General features: G+C 37.7%; 1 pseudogene; it reads left to right on the top strand.

Moving 5' to 3' along the window:
• The first annotated feature begins 3,012 nt into the window (after positions 1-3,012).
• Positions 3,013-4,995, top strand: LOC136391595 (SWI/SNF-related matrix-associated actin-dependent regulator of chromatin subfamily E member 1-like; annotated as a pseudogene).
• Positions 4,996-5,466: the final 471 nt, after the last annotated feature.

Raw genomic sequence — 5,466 nt, 5'->3', positions numbered from 1 at the left:
AACAGTTTGTGCAATGGAAGAATCAAATGGCAAGGTTTCATTTTGGTTTGTGTTTGCTGGTAAACAAGTAATTTGTCTCTTCCTGAGAGGTTTTACAGGTAAAAACAATACAGAAACAACATTTTTAAACTCAAGTTAAAAACAGTGTATCCCTCTCTCCCACCACCACTACCACAAAAGATTCATGTAGTTTTGTCCTAAAGAAGTCAACTAATTTTAATGGTGTCAAATGCTCATGATTTCTTTTATAGATAATGTTATTGTAAAATTAACATTTCAACAAGGATTGATTTTTTTAAATTTATTCATTTTTAGAGAGGAGAGAGAGAGATGAGAAAGAGAGAGAGAGAGAGAGGAGAGAGAGACAGAGAGAGAGAAGGGGGGAGGAGCTGGAAGCATCAACTCCCAAATGTGCCTTGACCAGGCAAGGCCAGGGTTTCAAACTGGTGACCTCCACATTTCCAGGTCGACATTTTATCCACTGCGCCACCACAGGTCAGGCAACAAGAAGTGATTTTATATGCCCTTATGACTATGCATTTTCTCCACAATAAAAAATAGCTTTTTTCTTTGACTTGATATTAAATAAGTTTGATGTTTTAATTTCTTACTTTTTTTCAAAAGTAGAGATTAATCAGAGCACATGATGAAAAAAAAGAGAAGCAGTCTTCTAAACTTAAAGAAAATTTGTAAAAGAACTTTAAGCACTATATAACGGTACAAAATTATTATCATTATTATATAAATTCAAGAGACCATTAATAGTATGGTGTATATAAGTATACACATGTGGACCAAATATAGCTCTGTTTAATAGTTTTACTCAGTTGTATATATATATAATTATGCAAGCTTAAAGTTCTTCAAAAATGGAAAACACTATATAGTATTTGTTAAAATCTTTGCTATTCTCATGAATGAAACAAAGTAATTTATTCAAGAGTTAAAAATCATGTCCAACTCTCTAAACAATCATTTTCTTGTGTTGTTGTATTAGGATGTTTAAATCAATGGCTTTATTGCCATTGTTTTTTCATAAATCAGTCTTTAAACTGAACACTCCTCTGTTCCATTCAGTTGACAAAATCAGTCTCATTCTGCACTGAGCCATGTGCATTCTCTAAAGTGGCGCCAAGGACAATTGTGTTTCCTGGAAAACAAAGGCAAAGATTCTCCAGCTATGTCAGATGAACACTACAGATAAACATGGTTTTATATCTATTCCTAACTGCAGTTTTGCATTTCAATTCTCTAGTCTATTAATATGTTACCAATCAGCTCATTTGATTATTTTTTCTCCTTTATCACTATCATTCTAATGATACTCAACCTAGTGACTAGCAGTAAGCACTTACATTGTACCAACCCTTCTCTGAGTGTTTCATATGTATTCATTTATTCTTCTTATAATCCTATGAAGAAAGCACTGTTACTTCTTCCATTTTTAAAGATAAGGAAGCTGAGGTCCATAGACGTTAAGTAAATTTGTCCCAAATTACACAACTAAAAAGAGGCATAACGTGGATTCCAACACAGGAAGTCTAGTTTCCAGTGCCCTTACCTGAGCCGTTCTAATGTTGTCTCTCCAGAAGCATGGGATGCCAGGGTCAACAGTGTTACTTCACTTCAGCTACCACTTTCCATTTTATTAATTTAATCCAAGCTTATCTTATTTTGGAATAAATATCAAATCAATTTGTAAGCTTTTTGCCCCCACTCTTTTTAGTATTTGTTTTTGTCTACATATCTATAATTTTGTTCTCTTCAAAAGTAATTAAGTGTTCTATAACTATTTATTAAAGTTCAACTATGTAATTTCTAAAATATTGTCTAACTAAAATAACTATGATTTTACTATGCTAATAAAGGAGTAGGATTTATGGCAGAAGGTAAAGGGAATTTTCACCTTGTACCCTATTTACTGCTGGGTTATATATTTTACATTGTGAGGCTTTGTTTTATTTTTGTATTTAGAAAAACAAGGCATTTTTAGATAGAGTTGTTGGTATTAAATGTGGCTGCTACTTCCTAATCAAAATTGCACATAAAATACAATACCAATTCTTTTCTTTTCATTTATTTTATTTTTTTTTATTTTTAGGTGAGAGGAGATAGTGAGGCAGACTCCTTGCATGTGCCCAGATCAGGATGCACCTGGCAACCCCATCTGGGGCCAATGCTCAAGTACTAAGTTATTTTTAGCTCCTGAGGTTGATGCTCTCCAAGGAAGCTATCCTCAGCGCCTGGGGCCATGCTTAAACCAGTCCAGCCATAGGCTGCAGGAGGGGAGAGGGAGAGAAGCAGATGGTCACTACTCCTGTGCACCTTGACTGGGAATCAAACCTGGGACATCCATACATGGGGCTGAGGCTCTATCCACTGAGCCATCGGCCAGGGCCACAAATATCAATTCAAAATGATATCCTTACATGAGAAAATGGATGATGATGCCTTAGCAATTAGCAATTTATAAAACATATTCACAACCATTTCCCATTTAATCCATGGCATAGCTTTGTGAAGTAAGTAGTATTTTACCCATTTAGAGCTGAGAAACTAAAGGTACAATAAATGCACATCATAGTTGTCTTTTAAAAAAACAGCTATGCTTCAATTTGACATGTCTATGAAAATTTACAATGCACATAAATTTTAAACTAGCAACTCCAGTGCTATAATTTTATCTTATATATATTCTCCCATATGTTTTTAAAGACTAATGTACAAGAATATTTATTTTATCATAGTAAAAAACAAAATGTTGGAAGCAACCTAAATGCCCACTCAACCACAGGGAACTGGTTAAATAAATTATTACCCATCCTTGCAGTTTTTATAGTGTCATTAAAAAGAATGAGCTAGATCTAGGTGTATTCACATGAAACTACATTTAAGATATATGAGTTGAAAAAAAAGATGGACAAAGGGAGGTGAGGCCAGAGCTGCAGGCGCTTTTTCTGCCTGCGATGTCTCAGATTCACTCTTAAGGCACTAACAACTTATTCTTCGAAAATGTCAAAAAGTCAATTATGTGCCCCATCTCCCACACCAGCTCCTGCAGCACAAATACCCAGAATGCCACAGTTTGTGAGATGCAATCCACATAGTTATCTTGCCTATAACAACCACAGACTGGAAGGAATCCAAACACCAACAGCTGGGTCACTTCACCCTCTGGTATGACCATTGCAAAACCCCCAAAGCCATCCAAAAAGCCGCCAATGCCCTACATGAGGTATAGCAGAAAGGTCTGCAGGGGTAGCCAACCTTTTTATACCTACCACCCACTTTTGTATCTCTGTTAGTAGTAAAATTTTCTAACCGCCCACCAGTTCCACAGTAATGGTGATTTATAAAGTAGGGAAGTAACTTTACTTTATAAAATTTATAAAGCAGAGTTACAGCAAGTAAAGCATATAATAATAATTACTTACCGAGTATTTTATGTCAAATTTTTGCTAAGTTTGGCAGAATAAATCTTTATAAAACAACTTACTATAGTTAAATCTATCTTTTTATTTATACTTTGGTTGCTCTGCTACTGCCCACTATGAAAGCTGGAACGCCCACTAGTGGGCGGTAGGGACCAGGTTGACTACCACTGGTCTAGGGCCAAATAAAGCCTCCCAACCCTGACCTAAAGTTGTGGGAGCTTGACAAGATTATTGGTGCATGTGTCAAGATCTCACTGGTGAAGAAAAAAGTATTTAAACGAATACAAAGGAGAAAAGATAAGAGTACAATGAATCTATGAAGGCCTACCATAATTCGACCCCACCCCCACCCCTGCATACCTTGCTTATATAAATGTAAGAAGTCATGTAAATGTAAGAAGCTGCCTTTAGAGAAAGTTGACAGAGGCCATCTCACATGGAGAAAGCAGAGACTTCCATGAGCATTCAGTCTGCTGAAGGTCCACACGATTACGATGATGGCTTTTCAATGAAGCAGACAACCACCGCCTGTTTCCAGAGAAATCACAGCTCACTGGTGAAATCTCTAGTGAGAGTGGTGTGACAGATGTTCAGTCAGTTGTTACAACTAGAATGTAGATCCTCAAATGACTGGTCCAGTCCTTAAAGGTTCATCAGCGATACCTAGAAGCCAAACTTCTTCAAATACAGAAGCAATGCCAGGAAAAGAAGGGGAAATTCCTGAAAGCACAGACTCACTTAACAATGAACTTTAAAGGTTGTGCAGTTTGAAAATGGAAGTGGAGATGGAAAAATAATTGCAACTGAAATTGCATAGGCAGAGAGACAGGCTCGTAAAAGGCAGGAGGAAAGGGAGAAGGAGGCAGCAGAGCAAGCTGAAAGCAGTCAGAGCTGTACTGTCCCTGAAGAAGAGCGAGCAGTAATAACACCCAAGAAAAGATGCCCTGGCAGATAGCTTGGTTGGTTGGGGCATCCTCCCAGAGCGCAGAGGTTGCCAGTTCAATCCCCAGTCAGGGCACATACAGGAACAGCTCAGTGTTCCTCTCTCTCTCTCTCTCTCACACACACTAAAATTAACAAATAAATGTTTAAAACAAAAGAAAAGAAGAGGAGCCCTGGCGAGGTTACTCAGTGGGTAAAGCATCGTCCCAGCATACCAATCACAGTTTGACCCCCAGTCAGAGCACCTATGAGAAGCAATCAATGAGTGTACAACTATATAAATGAAACAACTAAGTGAAACAATGAGTTGGAACTTCTCCCTCTCCCTTCCTCTCTCTCTTTCTCTCTCTCTCTCTCAAATCAATGGAAAAAAATATAAAAATAAATATAAATAAAAGATGAGAGCATTCCAATGGAGACAGAGTAGACACACATTGAAGAAATGACAGTCTGTCAACAGACTGGTGAAGAAGGCACCTCTACTCCTGAGGACAAGGAGAGTGGATGGGGGGGGGGGGGAGGAGGAGGGGCCAGTAACGGTAGCACTGCTCAGAAAGCCACACACGACAGTGGGGAGCCACCAACAGATCCCACACCAAAGGATGTGGGAAAAGGGTGACTGCTGCCTTGGGTAAGGTATTCTAAATACTTTTTTTAAATGAAAAAAAAAAGTTTTTGAGGTTAAAGAAAAGAAAAAAGATGAAGAGATACTTAGAATATTCTTATTTATGGGAAGCAAACGGTATATACATATACCTATGTGTAAATAGAAAAAATTCTAGTAAATGCCTCTGAAAAGAGGTTCTAGAATATAGACACATTTCAGTGTTTACTCTTGTGCTGCATAAATGCTTGCTGTGTTCCTATGTTATTTTTTTTCAATTAAAATGAGAACTAATGATAGAGAAAAGGAAAATGCATGCTTCTGTAAGCAAAACACTGTGTTTGCAGCAAACATACTTAATCCACTGTCCCCAGAACCAAGGACACGGACATTTGTTAGGAGAGAGGAACCGTGTGCACTGCAGTCTTCCTGCCAGGCAAGAACTGAAGAGCTGTGAGTGTGCAGGTTTCAAGCGCAAGGAGGAAA

The sequence above is a fragment of the Saccopteryx leptura genome, chromosome 2 (assembly GCF_036850995.1).
Source record: "Saccopteryx leptura isolate mSacLep1 chromosome 2, mSacLep1_pri_phased_curated, whole genome shotgun sequence".
NCBI lineage: Eukaryota > Metazoa > Chordata > Mammalia > Chiroptera > Emballonuridae > Saccopteryx > Saccopteryx leptura.
Note: the sequence above shows the minus strand (reverse complement) of the source record. Positions and strands in the feature narration are given on the sequence as shown.